Source organism: Muscardinus avellanarius (genome assembly GCF_963383645.1).
Source record: "Muscardinus avellanarius genome assembly, chromosome: 6".
Classification (NCBI taxonomy): Eukaryota; Metazoa; Chordata; class Mammalia; order Rodentia; family Gliridae; genus Muscardinus; species Muscardinus avellanarius.
In genome coordinates, this window is record NC_137791.1 from 68,703,091 (window position 1) to 68,729,832 (window position 26,742).

Sequence of the window (26,742 nt, forward strand, 5' to 3'; positions counted from 1 at the left end):
AGCACAATTTATAATAGCCAAAACATAGAGCCAACCTATATCTCCATCAACAAATGAATGGATTGCAAAATTATGGGAAATACACACAATGGAATTTGATGCAGCAATAAAGAAGAACAAAATCATGATAGTCACAAGAAGATGGAAAGACCTGGAGAACATTATGTTAAGTGAGATCAGCCAAGCACAGAAAAGGAAGTGACATATGTTTTCTCTAATATGTCCAACTAGAGAGTATTGGGAATACTAGACAGACTCCAGATAATGGAGGGGAAACCTCAGCAAAGCTAGAATAAAAGGATAGGAGAGGAAGAAGGTTGAGTTTGATTAATGGAGGAGCTACATTCGAATATGTGTAAAAGTATGAATGTAGTGTCAATCTGGACACTCATTGTTGGGAGTGGGAAAGAGGAAGTGGAGGGGGAGAGGGCACCGAGCACAGTCTGAATGCATGCCATTTTCAATATGATCCACATAAAAATTTAAAAAAAATTTAAATAATGTCATTCTATTCCATCATTTACTTGCTTCAAACTTTCCGAATATTTATCTCAAACGTTTTGTGACTACAAATCTGTTTAAATTAGTATTTTAGTATTAACAAACTTAATACTAAAAAATAAATAACCCAATCAAAAAATGGGCAACTGAACTAAATTTTCACAAGAAGAAATATAAATGGCCAATAAATATATGAAAAGATACTCAGCATCATTAGCAATCAACGAGATTCAAATAAAAGCTACACTGAGATTTTACTTAACCCTAATTAGAATGACAATCTCAAGAATAAAAACAATAGTAAATACTGGTGAAGAAGTGGGGAAATACAAACTCTGATACATTGTTGTTGGCATTGCAAGTTAGTGCAACCACTTTGGAGTTCAGTGTGAAGGTTTCACAGAAGAATAGGACTATTACTACCATATGATCCAACTATACCATTCCTGGTTATATACCCAAGGGATTGAAACCAGACTACTATAGCAGTACACGCATACCTATGTTTATGGCTGCACAATTAACAATAACCAAATTATGGATTTAGCCTAAATGTCTATGAATAGCTGGATGGGTTACAAAATTATGGGATATACACACAAAGAACTCTACTCAGCCATAAAGAAGAACAAATTGTATTATTTGCAGGAAAATGGATAGAAATAGAGAATATTATGTCGGGCGTGGTGGCACACGCTTGTAATCCCCGCGCTTGGGAGGCAGAGGCAGGAGGATCACGTAGGTTCGAAGCAGGTTGCGCTGGCTTAAGAGACCCTGTTTCCAAATAAAAATATAAACAATAGGTGTCTGGGAGTGTAGCCCGGAGGTAGAAGGGTTTTCAGGAACCCCAGTACCACCAATATATTATGCTAAGTGAGATTATTAGTTAGTCACAAAAAATGAAAGGTCAGATGTTTTCCCTCTATGTGAAAGCTAGAGAGAAACTAGCATACAACAGAGACTTTGGACAAAGGAGGAGAAACCCTAGCAGAGTTATCGTGAGGGCCTAAGGAAGGAAGACAGGGGAAGGGAGGCAGTTTCCATAAAGAAAACGTTTCAATGGGCACAATGTCAGACACAAAATTACCAACGCCAATCTCAATGTCATGCATGGAAACAGTGAGGGAGTGGGGTGGGAGTAGTGGGAGACTTACCATGTGCTATGTATGTGTATGTCTATCATTCTGAATGTCATCATGATATATGATTATAATGCACCACTAAAAAAGAAAGAAAAAAATACACAGTTTCTCTCTCTACAACATCTGAAAACAGCTAGATAGATTTATACCAAATTTAGTTTACATTAGGGAACACACAAGTAATTTGAAAATAAAAATTTTTATATAAAGAAGTATTATGTTAATCATAATGAACAGATAAAAGTGATTCTAAGGAATATCAAAATAATGAAGGCAACAAGTAGCTGCTTTTTCTGGGACCGAAGAAGAGTGAAAAAGGAAGGAACTAAGATGGTAGAAGAAACCTACCCTCTGATCCCAACCAAGCTAGATTCACTCCTGGTTGAGAGGGTGTGCTCGCTTGCCACAGGAACATCTAGCAGGCCAGGGGCACAGAAACTTGAGGAAGGTATGTGCTGGGAGGGGGATCACCAGAAGTAACTCAACCAGTGGCCAACTAACTTCCAGGAGCTCTTGTGAAGTCCAATGCTGTCTTGTCAACAGTGGCAGAGTGTCACAAAACTCCAACGTGCAGATCCACTGGCAGCCTTGCTAAAGGAAACCTCACCCTTAAAGTGGCACTCTGGCACCATTTTTTTAAGGACAATGTTGAATATTGCACCAATTGGCAACAGAGAAATGTTTGTAGGTCCAGCTCCAGTGTGATAAGATTGAACCTAATGGGCAATACTTTGACAAATAGCGCCATTTGGGAAGGTCTTTTTTTAAAATAGAAGATACAAAATTCACTTAGAGAGCTCAAGGGAGCACCTTGAAGAGAAAGCAGTTTTCCTACAGAGTAATTGAGTTTGACACACAATCAGAGGGCCCTGTTTGAGAACTGGGAGAGGCAAGCTGTGTATATTAAGAAATGGTGGCTTGAAATAGAGACATACAGTGATATCAAGCTGGAGCTCCAATTTAAAAGTCACAAGGGTGGATGCTTTGTAATGCAGATATTGACTTAGAACCTTGGAGCTTTTCACTTGAGTGACTCCAGATAAAATGTTTCAGTGTAAGGAGCAGGTAATATTTGTGCTTTGTATAAGTACATTAGCAATGATTAATGACCACTGCACGCCACACTAAGCAATACAGCTGGTGAGCATCAAGACCCAGGAAAAGATTAGGTTGCTTGCTGGGTGGGTTGTAGGGGGTCAGGAACTGGCTCAGGGTGGTGATGAGATGAACAGGAAAGCAGTAGTAGAGAAAGTATGTGCTTCTAGCTAGATGATTTTTTTTTTTTTTTTTTTTTTTTTTTTGGTGGTACTGGGGTTCCTGGAAGCCCTTCTACCTCTGGGCTACACTTCCATGGGCTACACTCCCAGACCTATTTTATACTTTTTTATGTGGAAACAGGTTCTCTTAAGCCAGCGCGGCTGGCTTCGAACCTGCGTGGTCCTCCTGTCTCCACCTCCCAAGGGCGGGGATTACAAGCGTGGGCCACCACGTCCGGCTCTAGCTAGATTTTTTTAAATATATACTTACTATAGACAGATTTTCAATTGAAAAAATCTTAGGTGAGATTTTAGAATTAAGAATATTCATATTATATAGTATTCTACAAAATACCTGTGTCCCATCACCTGAACAACTGTCTCTTTTTATAGTGACAGTATCAGACATGGGGTGTATGCCCATTTCCTCTATTTTCAGGTAGGAATTTGACAAGAAGGAGGGGTAAAAAATGGCTTAAATCATAACACAAACTTCCATAATTTGTAATCATAATTAAACTTGTTTTCAATAAGAGGTATAAGGTCTATAAAGTTATAGCATTCACGATTCCCCCAACTTGATGCTGATTAAATTTGGATGACTTTTGCTGACAACTTATCTCCTACTCTGAGTCATAATATTTATACTTAACAAATAATTACCCAGGTTTTATAATTAACTAAGGATTTATAATACTTATAAAGACTTTGACTTGCATTATACAAGTTTTTTACATAATATAAGTTTATATAGCAAAAAAGCAATACATAGAAACCTTTGGATATACCACAGAGATGTTTGGTTAATTATCAGAGCAAAAATTATTAATCAAATCTAATAAAATGCAACTACTACCAATTTTCAAATATTCAAAGTCATCTAAATAAGTTATTTTAAATTTGGCCTTATCAAGAATATAAGATAACTTAGCAGAATTTCAGGTTACCCCAACTTAAGTTAATGAGATGAACTCTATATGAAGTAGTCCTTTTAGTTGATGGATTCACAGGTTGCTGATATTTTTATATATTCTAAATGTGTGGTGCTGATTAAAATTTATTGTGAAGACTGAATGTCTACTACATATTTTACATTGCATTAGGGGCAGAATTATTCCTGAAATTGCAAATGTGCTGATTATTACTAAAGTATTTGTTTCTGTAACAATTCTTATCATTCAGATTGTTTACTTCTTTCTCTTCCATTTTCTGTTATTTATGTCAAAATGTATTTTATTCAGGCATAAAGTAAAAAACAATTACATCATTTACAGGGAAATGGATGGAACTAGAGGACATTATGCTAAGTTAGATTAGTCAGTCACAAAAAATAAAAACTCGAATGCTCTCCCTAATATACAAAACCTAGGGAGAAATGGGTCATAGGAGGAACTTTATATGAAGAAGATTCTATAGATGAACAAATAAGGCAACCTAACTGAGGGGATGGGAGGAAAGAAGAGGGAAATTCTCTAAAGTACATGATGTATATTCACAAACATATCAAAGTCAATCATTAAGCCAAACATGAGAAGGAGGGAGGGGAGGGAATGGGACATGAATTGGGTCAGGGCTAATTGGGTGAGGTGTGCATGTGTGCCTCCACTATCTTATGCTCCATTAAGATGTATGATTATAACGCACCAGTAAAATTTTTTAAAAATGTAACATGCTATTAAAATCGAGAGCTTTGGGGTTTATACAGATGATGTAAAGCTTGTGTTCTGTATCTATGGTACTCAGGCTTGCAGTGTTCTCACTACATCTCATTCTGATGAAGGTTGCTCTCATCTCTAAGATGGCATCGCTTGCTGTGTCTTCACATGGAAGAAAGGCAAAAGGGCAAAAAATAAACTGTTTTATAAGATCATTAATCTCACTCATAAGGGGTTGCCTTCTTTAGTTAATTACCTCCTAAAGGCCTCATCTCTTGATACTGTTAAATTGTACATTGAAGATCAAGTTTCAACTTGAAGGAATTTTGGAGAGTAGATGATCATTCAAACCATAGCTTAATCCCAGTCAATGTAAGAAAGTTATTTAGAGGATACTACATGTAAAAACAAAATGAGAATATGAAAAAAACATTAGGCAAAAAATTGAGGGAAAACTTTACCAATGAAAGAATCAACATGCCACACCACCCCAAATCAGTGATCAAACTTACCCAACTACACAATATGTACCTTTTAGGTATCATGTGATATGGAGAGTGTAACACAAGTGTTCTTGTTAAAAAAAAAAATTGAATCTGAATCCAATTAACATTTTCAAACAACTTTTAGATTAATAAATATAGGGATTTGAGGTATGACATTCTTCTAGATTAATGGAGGAAATAATAAAATAAGTGTGAATCTCATGTGATCCTGTGTTATGTATAAATTTTGATGAATCTTGATTCAAATAAACCAACCATTAAAAGACCTCTTTTACACAATTGGAAAATTTTAAATAGAGTTATGTATTAAATAATATTAAGAAAATATGTTAATTGAATTTGATATGGTAATGACTGTGTGTTTATGTTAGAAACAAGTCATTCTTTTTAGTGGCATATATTAAAGTCTTTATAGTCAAAAGTCATCTGGTACCAGAAATTTGCCTTAAAAATATTATCAAGAAAGAAAGAAGGAAAAAGGAAAAATAAACTGGTAGGTAAAATAGGATGATGAATATTGAGAAGCTCCCTCAATCATTATTCAGTTTGGCAATGGATATATGCATAGTCCTTATACAGCTCTTTCCACTTTGGGGCAACGAAGAAAAGTATGTGAAATAGTTTCCATTTCTGATAATAAAGAAAAGGGAGAGTGATAGGGTGTGTCCATACAGCACCTAAGGAGATGCAGTCTCCCTCGGCCTGAGCGGCCTGCAGCCTAAGGCAAAACTTTAAGTAAAGTGATTCAGCAGAAAATAGGCTAAAGATGGCGCCTGGAGGAAGGTACGAAGGCGTGGTTTCCCCATTCATTATGGGTGGGGAGACTGAGCGGTTTTTCCCTTTCTACCTTTAAAGGAGCTTCCTGCACACATGAATGGCTCATGTACTGGCCTGGGATTGGCTGTAAACTACGTGCTAGTGATCTTTATCCCGGATAGGCTAGGCTATTTCTCATGGGAATTCCCCTCATGGCTTGGTGCTATATATATGATTGTTTGGAGAGAAATAAATGAGATCTCGCTTGACTTGACTCCCGGCTCGTGGGTTTGTGTTCGAGTCGTCGGTACTCATCATCTCGCCAAGCCCCGCCAGCTGTCGGGCTGGATTCCCGACAGGAGAGGAAGTAGAAGGGGGCAATGAAAGTTTAACAAAGCCTAGACGACCCCTTCAGCAGGCAATCTTGTGTCAGTCAAAAAGGGCTGAACCCCACACAACCCCAAGTCACTCAGACACTCTGTTTCTCTGAGAGGTGTGAACTCCTGTGAGACACTCAGGTTGCCCTAGAAGCTGCTGATAGCAGGGGCCATTCTGATGACCTTGGTCTCTATTTCTGGAAAGCTAGTTCTTCCTTGATCTGGTTGGCCTATGTCAGTACCTGCCAGACACATCACATGAAGATGGACATATTTCCTAACATCGAAATATTCTCTGCATAATGCAATCTTTCAACGGGTACTTAACCTTCTTACTTATTGTTAATATTCAACATATACCCAGAAGGAGCAGATTAAATGTAAATTTTAAACTCATTACCTGATAGGTATCAGGTAGAAAATAGCTTAATAAAAAGTTGTACTTGTTAAGCTGGGCGTGGTGGCACACGCTTGTAATCCCAGCATTCAGGAGGCTGAGACCAGAGGAAAGTGGTTTGCGGACAGCCTCAGCTACTTAGTGAGGCCCTCCACAACTTAGTGAGACCCTGTTTCAAAATAAAGAATAAAAAAATAGAGCAGGGGGTGTAGCTCGGAGGTCAAATGCCTCTGGGTTCCATCCCCAGACCCACAAAAGAAAGAAAGAAAGAAAGAAAGAAAGAAAGAAAGAAAGAAAGAAAGAAAGAAAGAAAGAAAGTTATACTTGTTATATAAGAAAAAATAATATTTAAAATTTTTTTCATTGGTGCATGTAGTCATACATCTTAATGGAAAATACAAAATGGTAGAGGCATACATGCACACATCATTCATTTAGCCCTTCCCCAATTCCCACCCCATTCCCTTCCCCATCCCTCCTTCTCATGTTTGGCTTAGTGATGTTTGTAAATGTACATTAGGGAATTTTCCTCTTCCTCTCTCCTATCCTCTTAAAGTTGCATTATTTGCTCATGTATAGTTTCTCTTGCTTTGTCTAGAGGTCCTCTTATGACCCATTTTCTCCCTACCTTCTGCATATTAGGGAAAGCATTCAATTTCTTATTCATTCATTCATTCACTTATTTTGCCAGTCTGGGGATGGAACCCAGGGGCATTTAACCTCCAAGCTACACCCCCTGCCCTATTTTTATTCTTTTTGTGTGTGTGTGGTACTGGGGTTGCTAGAAACCCTTCTACCTCTGGGCTACACTCCCAGACCTGTTTTATATTTTTATTTGGAAACAGGGTCTCTCAAACCAGAGGGGCTGGTCGAACCTGCGAGATCCTCCTGTCTCCACCTCTCAAGTGTGGGGATTACAAGCGTGCACCACCAAGCCCGGCTTATTCTTGATTTTGAAAGAGGATCTCACCAAGTTACAGAGGTCCTCAGTAAGTAGCTGAGGCTGTCCGCAAACCACGATCCTCCAGTCTCAGCCTCCCAAATGCTGAGATTACAAGCATGCGCCACCACGCCTGGCTGTGATTTCTTATTTTGTGTGACTGATTAATCTCACTTAGCATAATGTTCTCCAGTTCCTTCCATTTCCCTGTAAATGACATAATTTTGTTCTTCTTTATGACTGAGTAAAATTCCATTGTATATGTATCTCATAGTTTTGTAATCCATTCATCTGTTGAACATTTTGGCTAGTTCTATAGTGTGTCAATTGTGAATTGTGCATCTATGAACATAGATATGCATGCATTAGTTTGGTAGTTTGGTTTCTCTTCAGAAAAAGAATATTTTTACAAAGAAAAATGCATACTAGTTGATATGAGCTGGATCTTGGCTAATATCCAAAGGCTCATGTATTAAAGGCTTCATACTACAGTGGTACTACTGAGAAATGTTGTGTTACCTTTAAGATGAGGCACCTAGTAGAAGACCTCTAAGTTATTAGGAACATGCCCTTAAAGGGGATAGTGGGGCAAGGCCTATCCTCTCTCTCCTTTACTCCTTGGCCCTGAAGTGAGCATGTGGCCCTGTCATGTGCTCCTACCATGATGTGCTGCCTCACAAAGGCCTAACCAGTCATGGACAGTACTTCCAAAACTATGGCCCAGAAATAGCCACTTTCTCTTCATTAGTTGCTTGTCTCAGATATTTTGGTTTAGTGATGGAAAGCTAACATACTAGCATATTAGTCTGTAGGTTCAATTCCTCCCCCCCAGGGGCATTTTACCTCCAAACTACACCCCCAGCCTTATTTTTTATTCTTTGTTTTGAAACAGGGTCTCGCTGAATTGCAAAGGGCCTCACTAAGTCAGTATTCGAGAGGCTGTCCACAAACCATGATCCTCCTGTCTCAGCCTCTCAAATGCTGGGATTATAAACATGCACCACTGTGTCTGGCTGGTTCAATTCCTTTTTAAGCCTTTGATATGAGATAACTGCTTAGCTATACTACAGTATAAAAGATTTTCATGATCATGTCACATGAATTATAATATTTAGAGCTTCTCTTGTAAGATTGAACTTTTATTTTTATGAAATTAACAGACTTCCGGGAAGATGGCGACCGAGAAAAGCGGGGCTTAAGAGTCCCGCTAACAACCAATCTCCATTACCACAAAAAGAGCGCCTTTCATAGCCAGAAAACACCATCACCAGAAAAACAAAAAAAAACCACCAGGCTCCAGAGAGAAAGCGGACTGAGAACAGAGCTCAGGGCCACAGAGGAGACACACGCGCCCGAGGACGCGGCGGCAGCGGCGAACTCAAAGGACGGCTACAGCAAGCCAGGAGAGCCGCTGCGGAACAGCCAGGCGGGATCTTTCGGCGCAGACAGCATTTAAAGCTCCCAGTGGCTGAGCTCAGCACACGCTGCAGGGATTCAGAGTGGAAATCAAAACCAGAGAAGAAAAAATACGCCAGCCTCATGGCCGAGGGCGTGGCAGAGGCGCCATATTGCCACCGGCGGCGGCAGCAGCAGTGAATTCACCGAGTCCAGTACAGCTACATCTGCGTACTCAATAACAGTGAGTCAAATTGCGGGCCACAGAGGAGAAATCGCAGTATTGGGCCTCCTGGGACTTGACCCAGTGAGGGAGTGGTGGTGGCAGAGATATCACACCATAGGAGAGCGTGCAACCTGGCACCCCCCATAGTTTAAAGCAGCCTCTATCGACTCCCTGGGTCGGAGACTCTGTGATACAACCCAGTAAAGGAGTAGTGGGGTCTGAGATAATACAGACTCGAGATCCAGAGCACCTTAAGTGAAGCCATAGTGACCCAAGGGAAGAACCCAGAGAAGGCACAAACCTCCGAAATCATGGGAAAGAGGAATAACACTGGAGCAATGAATGTGCACAACTCCACAACATCAGAACCTGATAAAACAGAAAATCAGAGATTTCTAGAAGATCAAATCAGGAAAATAACTGTAGAAATAATAGAGGTGCTTCGAAAAGAACTCAGAGAGAGCCAAAAAGAGATAAAGGATGCAATTAATGAAGTCAAGGCCTCAATTCAAAGCACAAACAACCGATTAGACCACATGGAGAACAGAATCTCGCTCTTAGAAGATGATCATTCCAAAAATGAATGCATAGTTTCTAATCTAGAAAAAAATATCCAACAGCAGGAATCTGACATTGAAGAAATATGGGCCCATCTTAAGAGAGCTAACCTAAGAATAATTGGAATAGAGGAGGGAAAAGAAAGTGATACCAAAGGGATCAACAATCTCTTCAAGGAAGTAATAGCAGAAAATTTTCCAAATATAGAACAAGAGGTTGATACACAGATCCAGGAAACTTATAGAACTCCCTTTAGACAGGATCGAAGAAGAGGATCCCCACGCCATATAATTGTCAAAATGACCAATGTGGAAGCCAAGCAGAGAATCTTAAAGGCAACAAAAACAAAGGGCCAACTGACATTCAGAGGCAAACCAATTAGAATCACTCCAGACTTCCCAAACCAAGTCATGAGAGCCAGAAGGGCTTGGAGTAACATATTCCAAACTCTGAAAGAAAACAACTTCCAGCCAAAAATTTCCTATCAAGCAAAACTTTCTATCAAATTAGATGGAGAAATAAGAAGCTTCCATGACAAACAGAAACTGAAGGAATTTATGTCTTCAAAACCATCGCTAGAGAAAATACTCAAAAAGATTAACTACAAAGAAGAAATAGGTAACACTCACCAGAACCAGAGAAACAAGAGTTTCCATCCAACAGACAACTAAGATTGGTTATCTGTGGAGATTCATTATTTATGTTAGTCTTTTACCTATCTCTAAGTTGTATTGTTTGCCTTTATTGTTGTTAATTTTTAGGATTTCTAGTTGGAATATTAATATACCTTCAGATATAGCATTTGGAAATATTTTATCCAATTCTATTAGTAACTCTTAACTCTGTTTACATTGTCTTTGGATATACAATATTTTCTTTTATTTTTTTAGGGAGTTTGTATATTCTTCTGTTGCCTGTGCCATTGAAATCATATCCAAGAAATCACTGCCAATTTCAATGTTGTGAGGTTTTATGACCCAGATTTTCTTCTGAAAGTTTATAGTCTTAAGATTTATATTTAGGTCTTTTATCTATTTTGAGTTAATACTTGTATATGGGATTAGGTAAAGGTCCAATTTTATTCTTTTCCATGTAATTATTATTTTTCAACAATATTTAGTTAAAATATTATTATTTCTACCACCAAATGTTCGTGGAAACCTTGTCAAAAATAACTTGACAATATAGGGAAGAATTTAGCTCTAGGCTTGTATTTAACTCCAATGGTTTATATATCTGCCTTTAGAACAGTACTACACTGTTTCAATTATTGTAGCTTTATATGGTTTGAAATCAGAAAATATATATCTGCTAGCTTTGTTCTTTTTCAAGATCGTTTTGGGTATCTAGAATTCATATTCCATATTAGGATAGATTTTTTTCTGAAAAATAAATATATAAATATATGATAGTTTCACCTAAAAAAAACAGAAAAAAATATGCTCTAGTAAGAAAGAAAGCAAAAAGAAATATTGAAATGCTATCTTTAAATCATCAAACACTTGGTATCAGACAAATGAAACTGTTATGTGAGATTATCATTTTTAATTTTGGATAAATTGCTATAATACTAGATGTCAACCACTAAGCCAAGCATGGGAAGGAGGGATGGGGAGAGAATGGGGTGGGTATCGGGTGGGGGCTAACTGGGCGATGTGTGCATGTATGTCTACAAAAGTTTGTATCCCACTATGATGTATGAATACAGTGCACCAATAAAATAAAATTAAAAAAAAATTAACAATGTTGAAGACATCTTTAAGACTTTGTGTTATGTATGACTTCAATTTTGTGTTAAATGCTGAGGAATGATAAAATAAATGAATTTCAGTTAGATCTTTAAAATCTAACTGTGACCTGTGAGTACATTAATTCCAGGCAATTCAGCTTGCTTATACATGTAGTTTTTCTAGAAAACATTGTTCTCAGTGAAGAAGTTATTTATTTTAAGTGATATATTATTTAGTTCATATTATTTAGTGACAAAAAATGATGCTAAGTTGACTTCATTAATAAAATAGAATCTAGCAAATACTACCAAGTTCGACTTTGATGGGATATTGGCATCGTAGCATGTTCTCCTATACTATGAATTTGTTCTAGGTAACACTTTCCATAGCCTAAGGTTTGCCCATTAGGCATCTTCTAATACTTTTCTCTGTAAAAGGAATGCCTGTTGGTTTGTGTCATTTCAGCCATTTTAAACTGTGACAGGGTGAAGAGCTGCTAGGTGCCTTTTGTGGTTAAATAAGAAATGTTAAAGGAGGCTCTCAACAATTTCATTAAATTTTAGCAAAATCTTGCAACGTTTTATACTGAGTAGGATTTCAAACATTGCTGAAATAGTTATAGAGTTGTTTTCATGTTCTAGATAATGACTGTTAAAATGGCTTGCGAATCTTTGACCAATGTCTCAAAGAAAAATATACACATTGCATGACATTTCATGAAGAATAACTTGAATGTACATCTATATTTTAAATGTACATCTACTAGTCTTCTTGCTGAAAAAATTTGAGCAAGCTGCTTTCCACATCATTATTGTACATTTAAATATTACTGACAAAATCTCATACTCTGAGTGAGAGAAATGACAGATGTACCATTTCCTTACTTGCTGGCTTAAGTATTGCTACTCCTAGTTACAACTGGCATTTTCTATAAACAGATCTCTGTATGTACATTTTTTAAAAAAACTATTTTGGTTAAAATAGGTCATATAAAGAATTTAAAACATCAAATGGCAAATACTAAATAATCAGGATTATCTTTGCTCATTTGTTTTAGAAATAAAATAATTTAGGTATTCTAAAATCCAAAAAGGTTTCTCTGTTATTTTTTGAACTAGATCACTAGATAGACAATAGGATGTAGAGTATAAAGAGAATTTATAAAGAAGTATAAATTAATATTAAATATTTATGAAAATACCCTTATTAACAATCAAAAAATAAACATTAAGGCAAAAAATGAAGTTGCCATTAAAAAAATAGATCTAAGCATAGACAAATTGTTCATGACACAGCACACATTGAGAAGCCAGAGCACACATTGTGAAGTCACCTGCAGGGGGTGGAGACCACACACACATACACACACACACACACACACACACACACACACACATACATGCACGTGCCTCCTGTCACCCTATGCCAAACAGGGAGTATGACTACCAGACAGAAATTGTTCAATACTGGAGGTAGTGAAATAGCTACCTATTAAATATTAGTGAACATAATATCTATCTTAATTTTAAATTTTAAATATAGAAACATAGTTTCTCATACCCAGTGAATTTTTTGTGTAGCCTTATATTCTCCATGAGCCTTTATTTTTTTAATTTAAGAAGAAAAAAAACCTGAAAAATTACTTAACCTCTCTGAGCTTCATTTTCCTTACCCTTAAGATGATAATTACAATAATAATAATGTCATGATGATAGATTTACTATGAGCATCAAATTGAACATTATGTAAAAGCACATTGTAAAACCTTCTGCAACTGTTGGTTAATAGCAATAAATGTTTCACTAGGTATTATAAACCTCTAGGGTACTGAGATAGAAGATGAGTAAAAGAATTATGGGAAAACTCCATAACATTATCTGTATAGAAGTTTAACTGTTTCTAAAACTTTTTAAAAATTGACATTAAGATGTCCTGACATTATAATATCATGAAATGCCAAAAACTAACAAATAATAAATCTTCTTAAAGAAGGTTACATTGAAATACTCATAAAATATACACGGAAGCAGAAGGAAACAATAAATAAGAATACTACCCATATTCCATTTTCAGATACCTCCCACATGGACAACTATGAGGGATGGAGCACCTTTTATCATTCTTAATCCCGTCATTTCAGTTTATGTACATTTATGACATTTACTTAAAGAGGTTATAACCACTTCAATCTGTTTTGTTAATGTGGGAGATTAATTATGGAGATTAATTTGATATTTTTATTTTTCTATGCACACTTTCAAGTGACCAAATTTAAAATGAATAACACCAAAATTAAATTTTTATTTCTACTGCTCTTTTTGTGTCATCTCTCTCAGAGATTTCTTCCATCCTCTGAAAATCAATTTCATTTCTATACATTAGATTACTACTATATAATTTCTTTTTGTGTGTGTTTTATACTGATGTTTGAACTCAGGGACATTATACTTCTTAGCTAAACCCCCAGGCCTCTTTATTTTTTTATTTCAAAATAGGGTCTAAGTTACCACACACTGGCCTTGAACTTGAAATCCTCCTTTCTCAGGTTCCCAAGTACTGAGATTATAGGTGTGCACCCCTGTGCCCAACTAGAGTAATTCATCTTTAAAAAACTAAATGTGGGGAGACTCAAAATGGCAACTATGGGATGCAGCACATCTCAGTAGTTGGAACACATAAAATTCAACTACTAAGAAGGCAGCATCTTGACAAACAAAAAAACAAAGCTCACAAACCAAAACAGAAACAGAAACCAAACTACCAAACTAATGCATGTGTATCTATGTTTATAGCTTCACAATTCACCATTGCCAAACTATGGAACCAGTCAAAATGTCCATCAACAGATGAATGGGTTACAAAACTGTGGGATATATACAAAATGGAATCTTACTCAGCCATAAAGAAAAACACAGTCGCACCATTTACAGGGAAATGGATGGAACTGGAGGATATTATGCTAAGTGAGATTAGTCTGTTATAAAAAATAAGAAATAAGATGCTCTCCTTAATATGCAGAAGCTTGGAAGAAAATGGGTCATAGGAAGAACTCTAGATGAAGAAGGAGAATCTATAGATGAGCAAATAAGACAACCTAACTGAGGGGATGTGAGGGGGAAGAGGGAAACTCTATAATGCACATAATGTACTTTAACAAACATTTCAATATCAATTGCTAAGCCAAACATGAGAAGGAGGGTGGGGGAGGAAATGGGTGGGAACTGGTTAAGTGCATCTATGTCTGTTTTTTATTGCATTAAGATGTATGACTACAATGCACCAATAAAAAATTTTTAAAAAAAGAGGGAGAGAGAGAGAGAAACAGGAACCATGGCAGAAGGAATCCAGTACTCAGAACTGTGAGATCCACTGCAAAAAGCCCAAGTGCATGACTGAACTGGTACAGCCACAAGCCCAGGTGCCAGTCCCATTTTGGCCACCGGCCCAAACAATGAGTGCCAGCTCTGTTCGACACTGCCAACTTCAATGCTACAGCCCCAAAATTTCCACAAAAAATGATCCAAGAACTTGAAGTGCAGAAAGGGGTGTCAGAGTTCCAACATCTCAAGTGACCAACACCATGCTTCAAGGACACAGAAAAAGACCCAAAAGCCTATTCACTCACCAGAGGCAGCACCCTCAGTGGTGCAACATGCCTTCCAGAGACCCAGAGGCAGGACAGCAAAGTAACTGCTTGCATTACTTAGTACTCAGGGAGGCACAGGACCACCCATAGCAGCTGCAGGACCCTGGCAGGCTAAGACTAGGTGGCCCATCCTGGAGGTAGTCTAGTTAGAACTTCCAGAGACACAGGAAAGGTGATCAAGGCACATTACCTGCACAGGATCACAGGGGTTCTTTCCAAGATTACACTGGATGCCCTCTGCTGGTGTGACGCCCTGATACCTAAACACAAATCTGTCAGAGGTAAAAAAGGGGCACAAACACTCATAGAGTGGGTTCAAAATCCGACAATAGGTTACAGAAAAAATGAGAGAGATTATAATATACTCCAGAATCTATCACAGTTAACAGACATACATATATTATATGGGCCCCCACCCTATATACATAAATTAGCAGCACCACTGTTTTTGTTTTATTGTTTTTTGGTTTTGGTTCATTTGTTTTATTTTTCTCTCACACTGTCATGAGATCTTCTTTTTTGTTCTTTTTTTCTCATTCTTATTCCTTTCTCTTTTCTTTTAGTAGCTTTTTTGTCTTTGATTTATAATTGTTAGTTTTTGTAGCTTCTTTTGTTACTTTATTCGTGTTTATTTGCTCCTTCCCTCTATTCCTTTACAAATTTCCTTACTCTAGTCTACCTACTCTTGTCTCTCAAAACTTTTTTTCCTGTATCTCTTTGTTTTATATTCAAGCTATTTCATATCTTCATACTTAAATATTCTACTAACTACAAGAGTCTTACTATCTAACCTTCTCCCATTCTCAACCAGATTCTACTTTATTATACTTAAATTATTACTCAACTTATTCATATACTAGACTTTATCTGACTCCTGTACCCATCACCCCAGGTCCTCCCCCCTTACCCAACCCTCCCCATTGCAAAAGGCACTGCTGACACCTCTAAATTCCTATTACTAAGATTGGATCAGAGTACCCACAGAATGACACACGAAAGATAAGATGCCAAGACACCAGAAAAACAAGCCTAAGAACCCTCAAAATATGAGAACTAGGAACAGTTAGGAAATAAGGGAAATCATGATTACTGATATGCAAGGAGAATTCTGAATCTTGATCCTCAATATGATGAAAGGCTTCACAGAAAGGGTACAGAAAATGAAAGAGAAAATGGAGACATTAAGAAAAATCAGAAAGAGGTCTGGAATAAAATGAAAGAGTCAACAAATGAAATAAAGAAAGCAACAGAAGAAACTCTGGAATATTCAATGAAATGAAAAATAGAATATTACTGTTAGAAGACAGTTCATGCAAAACCAAAAGCACAGTCAACAGCATACAGAAGTCATTACAGCAACAAATTGAAGAAGAAATAGAGGTACTGACCAAGAGTATTCATAATCTCTTCAGAGAAATAATTTCAGAGAATTTTCCAAACATGAAAAAAAGACTTGAACATACACGTTCAGGAGACATACAGAACACCATTAAGACAAGATCAAAGAAGGATCTTCCAACACTATGTAACAATCAAAATGACCAACATAGAGGCCAAGGAAAGAATCTTAAAAGCAGTGAGAACAAAAGAATGGGTGACATATAGGGGTAAAACAAAATTACCCCAGACTTTACAATAAAATTCATGAATGCCAGGAGACATTCATATGATGTGATCCAGAGCCTGGAAGAAAACAACTTCAAACCAAAACTGCTCTATCAAGCAAAGTTATTATTCAAAATGGATGGAAAAACAAGTATTTCAAGATAAGCAGAATCCAAAAAAACTCATAAATTCAAAGCCAACTCTAGAGAAAATACTTAAAGAAATAAACTGTAAAGAAAAAAAAAGCAAATTTCAGAACCAGCAAAGAGATGAAGTTGATCAACAGAGCAACTAAGTAAAGAAGAAATAACATTATATCAAAGAGAATATAGAACACAAAATGACAGGAAACAAAAATCACATTTCAATAATAACCCTGAACATCAAAGGACTTAACTCACCAATTTAAAAACATAGACTGGCAATATGAATGAAAAAACATAATCCAATATATGCTGCTTGCAAAAAACTCACCTTATATCCAAAAATATTCAAAGACTGAAAGTGAAAGAATGGAAAATGAAATATCATGCTAATGGGGACCAAAAATAGGTAGGGGTAGCAACGCCAACATCCAACAAAATAGACTTTAAGCTAAAACACATCAGAAAAGTCAAAGCAGGGAACTTCCTTTTATTAAAAGGAATAATTTGCCAAGAAGATATAATGATAGTAAATGTTTGTGACCCAAATGTGGGTGCACCCATATTTGTAAAACAAACCCTCTTAGACATCAAATCTCAAATAGACCCAAATACAATAATATTGGTAGACTTCAACACACCTCTTATGCCACTAGATCAATCTTCAAGGCAAAAGATGAGTAAAGACTCTTCAGAACTAAAGGAAACTATAAACCAAATGGACCTAATCAACATCTATAGAATGTTTTAACCAGAAACAGCAGAATATATATTCTTCTTAATAGTCCATGGAACCTTCTCCAAAACAGGTCACATCCTGGATCCCAAAGCAAGCACCAGGAAATTCAAAAGACGTAATATAATTCCCTGTATATTTTCAGACCACAATGGAATGAAAGTAGAAATGAACAACAGGAGGACCAAAAGAAACTATTTAAATATGTGGAGATTAATTTATACACCATTAAATGATGAGTGTGTAAGATCAGAAATAAGGGAAGAAATAAAGAAATGTCTGGAATTAAATAAAAATAGAGACACAACTTACCAAAATCTATGGGATACTTTGAAGGCAGTGTTAAGAAGAAAGTTTATACCATTGAGAGCCCACATAAGAAGAACAGAGAGTCACCAAGTAAACAACCTAATGATATATCTCAAGGACCTAGAAAGACTGCAACAGTCTAATCCCAAAGCCAGCAGAAGGCAGGAAATCATTAAATCAGAGTAGAAATAAAATAGAGAATAAAAAACAATTTAAAGAATCAACAAAACAAAAAAACTTGTTCTTTGAAAAGATTAGTAAGATTGACAAACCACTGGACAACCTAACCAAAAGAAAGAGAATAAACTCAAATTATTAAAATCAGAAATGAAAAAGGAGACATCACTATAGACAGTAGAGAAATTCAAAGGATTATCAGAAACTATTTTGAAAATTTATACTCCAATAGACTGAAAAACATGAGATAGATACATTTCTAAGCATATATTACCTATCTAAATTGAACCAAGAGAACATAGCAAGCCTAAACCAACTGATAGCAAGCAAAGAAATAAATACAGCAATAAAAATTCTGCCATCAAAGAAAAGCTCAGGTTCTGATGGATTTCCAGCTGAATTCTACAAAACCTTCAGTGAAGAACTAATCCCAATAGTTCACAACTTGTTCTGGGAAATTGAAGAAGATGGAATTCTCCCAAACTCCTTTTATGAGGCCAGTATCACATTAATCCCCAAACCAAATAAAGATATCTCAAGAAAAGAAAATTATAGACCAATATCCTTAATAAACATAGATGCAAAAATTCTAAACAAAACTAACTATACACATTCAAATCCATATCAAGAGAATTGCACACTACGGCCAAGTTGGTTTCATCCCAGAAAAGCAAGGCTGGTTTAACATACAGAAATCAATACATGTTATTCACCACATAAATAGAACTGAAAACAAAAACCACATGATCATATCAATAGATGTGAAAAAGCATTTCACAAAATCCAACAGCCATTCATGTTAAAAAAAAAAAAAAAAAAAAAAAAAAAACACTGTAGAAAGCCGGGCATGGTGGCACACGCTTGTAATCCCAGCATTCGGGAGGCTGAGACCTGAGAATTGCAGTTTGTGGACAGCCTCAGCTACTTAGTGAGGCCCTCCACAACTCAGTGAGACCCTGTTTCAAAATAAAGAATAAAAAATAGGGCAGGGGGTGTAGTTCAGAGGTCAAATGTCCCTGGGTTTCATCCCCAGACCCGGAAAACAAAACAAACAAAAAACACTGCAGAAAATTAGAGTAGAAAGAACATATTTCAACATCATTAAGGCAATATATAATAAACCCAAAGCCAACATCATATTGAATGGGGAAAAACTGCAAGAATTTCCTCTAAAATCAGGAACAAAACAAGGATGCCCATTATCGCCACTCCTTGTCAGTATAGCCCTCAAGACTCTTGCCAAAGCAATAAGATAAGAGAAGGATATCAAAGGCATTCAAATAGGAAGAGAGGAATTAAAAGTATTATTGTTTGCAGATTATATGATCCTTTATCTAGAAGACCCAAAGAACTCAACCAAAAGAATACTGGAGATGATAAACCAATTCAGCAAAGCTGCAGGATACAAAATCAATCTAAAGACATCAGTTGCTTTTCTATATGCCAACAATGAATCCACAATGAAAGAAATAAAGAAAACAATTCCATTCACAATAACCTCAAAACCAATAAAATACCTAGGAATAAACCTAACCAAAGATTTTGTAAAAGGCTTCTATGAAAACTACGAAACATTTAAAAAAAAAAGAAATTGAAGAAGACTTTGGAAGATGAAAAGATCTTTCTTGCTCATGGATAGGCAGAATAGATATAATCAAAATGGCCATTCTGCCAAAAGTGATTTACAGATTCAATGCAATTCCTATCAAAATACCAACATTCTTCATAGACCTGAAAAAAATCAGTCATGAGTTTTTGTTTGTTTGTTTGTTTGCTTTTTGGTGGTACTGGGGGTGGAACCCAGAGGCTTTCTACCTCCGGGCTATACTCCCAGACCTATTTTCTATTTTATTTGGAAACAGGGTCTCACTAAGTTGCTGAGAGCCTCACCAAGTAGCTGAGGCTGGCTTCAAACCTGTGCAATCCTCCTGTCTCAGCCTCCCAAGCGTGGGGATTACAAGCGTGCGCCACCACGCCCGGCTTCAGTCATGAGTTTTATATGGAGAAAGAAAGATCTAGAATAGCCAAAGCAATTCTCAGCAATATGAATCATGCATGAGGCATCACAATCCCTGACTTCAAATTATACTACAGAGCAATAGTAGTAAAAACAGCATGATATTGACACAACAACCAGCATATAGACCATGGAACAGAATAGAAGATACAGAAGCAAACCCACACACCTATAATCAATTGATCTTTTTTTTTTTTTTTTTTTTGGTGGTAGTGGGGTTCCTGGAAACCCTTCTACCTCCTAGTTACACTCCCAGACCTATTTTATACTTTATTTTTTTAAGTTTGGAAACAGGGTCTCTTAAGCCAGTGCAGCTGGCTTCGAACCTGCGCGATCCTCCTGTCTCTGCCTCCCAAATGTGGGAATTAGAAGCATGTACCACCACGCCTGGCATCAATTGATCTTTGACAAAGGAGCCAAACTCATACGCTGGAGAAAAGATAGTCTTTTCAACAAATTGTGCTGGGAGAACTGGCTATCCATTTGTAGAAATATGGAACTAAATCCTTACCTCTCATCATGCACAGGAAATATCTCGAGATGGATCAAAGACTTATAAATTAGACCAGAGGCTGGGTGAGCATGGTGGCACACTCTTGTAATCCCAGCATTTAGGAGGCTGAGACTGGAGGATCACGGTTCACGGACAGCCTCAGCTACTACTTAGTGAGGCCCTCTGCAACTTAGTGAGACCCTGTTTCAAAATAAAGAATAAAAAATAGGGCTGGGGTGTAGCTCAGATGGCAGCAGCTGTGGCCACAGCTATGACTGCGGCCAAAGTGGCAACGGTTGGCAGTGGCTGAAAAAGACATGCATTCCTCTGAGAAACCCTGGACAACAGATTTGGGTTTAATTTCTGATTGGGACAACATACAGAGACATTTCCAGTCATGACTTTCTATCTAAAATATAAGAGAGAGAGTGGAAAATGGCAGAATTATAGGCAAGATGGCAGTGTGGCACCCACCACCACAAGCAAAGTGGTTTTTGGAAGAACATCCCAGAAGAGATCAGAAAGTAGACTGCTCCTGCCACACATGCTCAGGAATTCTTAACAACATACTCTGTAAGAAAAAATGTTTGGGGTGTGTTGGAGAGAACCCAGCATGGCCAGGCCGAGATGCCCAGCCTCACATCGCAGGGTTCTTGGTGCTCCTGGCCACCATGCTCCTTCCTCTATGCTGGGCTGGGGTCATGGTGCACTCAGAGCAGCAGATCCCGCTCTCTGTGGTGAAGATGTGAGCCTCTGCTCTCGATGGAAAGAGAAAATCCATGGCTGCTAAGTACTTGGGCTCCCAACTTCTGCAAAAGACATGTACTGTTTTCTTTTAATAAAAAATATTGAAGAGGGGAGACCAAGATGACAGTGGCAGCAGTGGCCAGTATTCGGGAGAGGCAGACAGATCCAATCCAATTCACCTTGAATATTGAAGAAATATCCCCATATGCTCGGGAATTCTGGACAACATACTGTGTAAGAAAAATGTTCACTGTGCCTCAGAAGAAGCCGCGGATGGCCAGGCCAGGCTCACTGTGCTGCACATCATGGGAGGCCTCGGCACTCATAGCCACCATGCTGGGGGGCAGTGGTGTGCTTGGAGCAGCAGATCCCGCTCTCTGTGATGAAGCTGTGGGCCTCCACTTTTGGTGAGGAGAAAAAATCCATTGCTGCTGACATGCTGTTTTCTCCTACTTAAAAAAAGAAAAGAGCCGGGCGTGGTGGCGCACGCTTGTAATCCCCGCGCTTGGGAGGCAGAGACAGGAGGATCGCGCAGGTTCGAAGCCAGCCGTGCGCGCTGGTTTAGGAGACCCTGTTTCCAAATAAGAATGTAAAAATAGGTCTGGAAGTGTAGCCCGGAGGTAGAAGGGCTTCCAGGAACCCCAGTACCACCAAAAAAAAAAAAAGAAAGAAAAGAAAAGAAAAGAAAAGAAAAGAAAAAAAAAGAAAAAGAAAAGTGGAAGAAAAAAATGGGAACCTCTGTAGACACTCTGCCCACAGTGACAGGTACCGGAGCTTGCCATACAGTGGAACCAGGATCGGGGCCAATGAGGCCAAAAATGGAGCCTGCTGAGCAGAAAGACCAGGACCAGAGCTGCCAAGCAGCAGGGCCGGTGTCAGGGCCTGTGAAGCCGGTGCCCAGGCCTACTTCACAGCAAAGGGCCAGCGGGTTCCTGCAATTATGCAGTCAGAAAGCACTTGAAGCTGCTGCTGCCTCATCCCATCTCTCAGCAGATTCCCAGATCCAAGTGACTGCTATTAAAAAATTGGGTGTGAGTGGATCATCTAGTCAAAGTCACTCACCTTCTGGCAATCAGGATTTCAGCAAATGGGAATCAGTATGGAAAATAAAAAAAAAAAAGTACTTCTAAGGAAGCGATAAACTATAATTGATCAGATATGGAGAAGTAGAAACTCTAACACATTATTGGGATTGCAAATTAATGCAACCACTTTGAAAAACAGTATGGAAGATCCTCAATAGAATGAAAATGAACTTACCATAAGATCCAGAAATACCACTTATGGGTATCTACCCAAAAGAATGAAAACCAAACTACTAAACCAATGCACAAGTATCTGCAATTAAGGTGACCTATCTGAAAGGGTGGGAGGGGGAAAGATGAAAACTCTTTAAAACATGATGTACTTAAACATATCAAAGTCAATCACTAAAGCAAGGATGGGAAGGAGGGAGGGGGAGGGAAGAGGATGGGGATTGGATAATCAGGAGATGTAATGCGGCAATAAAAAAATTACATATATATATATATATGAAATTAGACCAGAGACTGTGAGGTTATTAGAGGAGGGCATAGGCTAACACTCCATAGGCACAGGCAGTAACTTTCTCAACAAGACCTCCAAAGCGCAGGAAATTAAAGCAAGAATTAACAAGTGGAATGCCATCAAACTAAAAAAGTTTATGCTCATCAAAGGATCAAAGGAAACCATCAAGAACCTAAAGAGGAAGCCTACAGAATGGGAGAAGATCTTTACCAGCCATCATTCTGATAGGGGGCTAATATCCAGAAGATACAAAGAGCTCAAAAGACTCTACACTAGTAAAACAAATCACCCAATCAAGAAATGGGCAACTGAACTGAATAGACACTTCACAAAAGAAGAGATAAAAAAATGGCCAATAGATACATGAAAGAATGGTCTACATCATTAGTCATCAGGAAGATGCAAATCAAAACTATGCTGAGATTCCATCTAGCCCCAGTCAGATTGGCAAGCATAAAGGAATCAAATAACAAATGCTGGCGAGGATGTGAGGAAAGAGGAACTCTTTTACACGGTTGGTGGGAATGTAAATTAGTTCAGGCCCTATGGAGATCAGTGTGGATATTCCTTAGAAAACTGGGAATGGATCCACCATATGATCTGGCTATATCACTCCTGGGTATCTTTACAAAGGGGTTGAAATCAGAGAACTAAAGTAACATATGCATACCCACATTCATAGAAGCATAATTTATAATAACCAAAATATGGAACCAACCTAGGTTTCCATCAACAAATGAATGAATTGCAAAGATATGGGAAATACACACATGAAATTCTACTCAGGTATAAAGAAAAACAAAATCATGTCATTCACAAGAAGATGGAAAGGCCTGGAGAACATTATGTTAAGTGAGATCAGCCAAGCACAGAAAGAGAATGGACATATGTTTTCTCTAATATGCCAAAACTAGGGAGTATTGGGGATACCAGAGGGACTCCAGATAATGGAGGGGAAACCTCAGAAAAGCTAGAATGGATGGATAGGAGAGGAAGAAGGGCGAGGCTGATTAATGGAGGAGCTACATGCCAATATGTGTAAAAGTATGAATGTATCATTGTCAACCTGGACACTCATTGTTAGGAGGAGGAGAAAGGGGATGAAGGGAAGGAGGAAGGCACCAAGCATAGTCTGAATGTATGCTATTTTCAATATGATCCACATAAAAATAAAATAAATAAATAAAAAATAAATAAATAAACATAAAAAACTGAAGCCTGGCACCTGGCTCCAGATACAATTATCTTTGAACCAATTTTATCCTCAGAATTTTAGCCCCTTGTCTTATGTGAGGTCATTTATGTTCAGATATTCTCAAACCTACATAAAATTAAAGTTTCTATATTCTATATTCAGTCCTTCCTCATCTACCCAGTCACCTCACCCCAAGATCCTCTGTTATTGACAATAGAACTAACAGTACTATTGTTATCCCAACTGAATTGAAAGGACATGTTTTAAAAATAGCTTTCCCTTTTTCTTCAAACCCAAGCCAACAAAAATCCTCATGAGTTTTCCTTAGAAACATTTATTCCATGCTCTCTACTATTCTGACACTACCACTCCAGCTCTGCCTTACTTTCCTTTATAGTTAAGCTTTTCCCTCACTTTGCAACCTTGGATCCTTCCCTAACACAGATCTCACATTCTGCAAATAGACTAGTCTTCCCAAATATTGTCTCCCCACTCTTACACTTCTGTTACAGAATGTTCAACCTTCCTACTATCTATAGAATATACTCAACTCCCCACTCTGGCATTCAAAATTGGCCACATTGAACTTTCCCCAACACACGTACTATGACTTTCAACCAAGCTGGGGAAATGCCTTTCTTCTAAATATGCCTTGCTCTTTCCTGCCTCTTCATGTTCTGTCGCACCACAGATGGATGGAAATGTTTTTTCTCCTCCTTTGTTCCCCATTCTTCCATCCATAACCACACACTTACTCATTAACCAAACATGTATTGAGCATCGCCAGTGTTCCAGGCTCTGTGTCAATAGAGATGAGTATCCCTAATCTCTACTTTGATACTTTGGTGAGCTCAAAAGACATAAAATCAACACATGTAATAAGATTAATGGAAGCATTCAACAAAAGGAACAATGCCCACATTAGCTACTCAGTTCAACTTAATCTTGTTTCTAAAATTTGAGAAGAATGCCTTACATTTTGCCCACCTGAAGCCATAGTAAGGATGGATAATTTATTCTGGATGGGAGTGAACGGTGTCAGCCTACTACAATTAAGAAAACTCAAAGAATCCAAGTGGATGTGGATTTTAAATTGTGTTTCAATCTGTTTGTGGAACAGCAAGGGGGATATTATGTTCATGAAACAGCAAGTGGGTAGTGCAGTTGTACCATAACTGCTGCTGTTTATTCTTGCATGCCCTGATTTTAAACCCTGCATTGTCCAAAGGTGGTGTGTGTGTGTGTGTGTGTGTGTGTGTGTGTGTGTGTGTTACTGGGGGATTGAACCTGGAGGCATTTTACCTCTAACCTACACCTACACCCCAGGCCTTTTTTTAAATTTTGTTGTTGTTGTTTTTGAAGCATGGTCTCACTAAGATGCTGAGAGTGTAAGTTGCTGAGGCTGGTCTTGAACCTGAAATCTTCCTGTCTCATCCTCTCAAGTACTAGGGTTAGAGGCATGCACCACAGCCAGCTATATCCAATCTTTACAATTACTATTAGGAGCTGGGGTGGGGATAAATGGTATTCTTGATGAAGAATGGGCATTTTTCATTCTTCTTTTGACCAAAATAGGAATTAAAAAAAAAAAGCTACAGAAAAAAAATGGTCACAAGTAAAATAACGGATGTTATAAACCTAAGTAGTGTTTGTAATTTAGTTGGTGGTGATTTATCATTGGTTTCATTTGCATCCCTGTGGAAACAATCTAATAAGATAAAGTGTTTATTTTCTCAATTTGTCATGCAAGAGTTCATCTGCTCGTTCTTGCAGGGAGTCACAATTCTCATTATTTTTTAAGTAGAGTCAGTAACCCTTTTGTATTATGCAGAACCAACTAATCAATCAATATTTATAGAGTAAGTGCAGTTTGTTTGGACTAATAACAAAGGATGAAATTGGGAACTGAGAAAAGATAAGAGAGGTGAAGGAGATGCAGAGTAGGAACAGATGTTTCTATTGTTCTCTCTTGGAAGGGATAAAAGAAATGAAGGCAAAAGGGAGTGGACATTTAAAAAGTAAGCAGTGTTGCTGGGCGTGGTGGCACACCCTTGTAATCCCCTCGCTTAGGAGGCAGAGACAGGAGGATCGCGCAGGTTAGAAGCTACCTGCGCTGGCTTAAGAGACCCTGTTTCCAAATAAAAATATAAAAAATATAGGTCTTGGGGTGTAGCCTGGAGGTAGAAGGGCTTCCAGGAACCCCAGTACCACCACCAAAAAAAAAGTAAGCATTGTTTAGATTTAGTAGCTAGGCATGGCGATCCAGGTCATGTACTAAGTTCAGGGCTATCCTAGGCATCAGAAGCAGAGGGAAGAATACTAGACTCCGTGTAGGGGGTGGGACTGGAGGGCAGTGAGGACTATGTCCCACAGATTCTGCGAACAGGTAGTGAACCATTTGTCAGTATGCCCTGAGAAGAGGAATAAAGTTCCTGTGTTTCCCATCTGGAGGTGTTATGGGGAATTCCCACTAAAGGCATAGTGTACACAAAGAACTATGAAGAATCCATGGCTCAATTAAACAAAGTACTCATGCTTAAGTTGAAAAAAAAATTTTTGATGCAATAAAGTATTCTTCCCCAGGTTAAAGTTCACTTTGTAAAAGTTCCAACGCATCAATTTTAGTTCCATATTAGATTGATTTTTGTATGTGTGTGGTGCTGGGAATTGAACCCAGGACATCACAT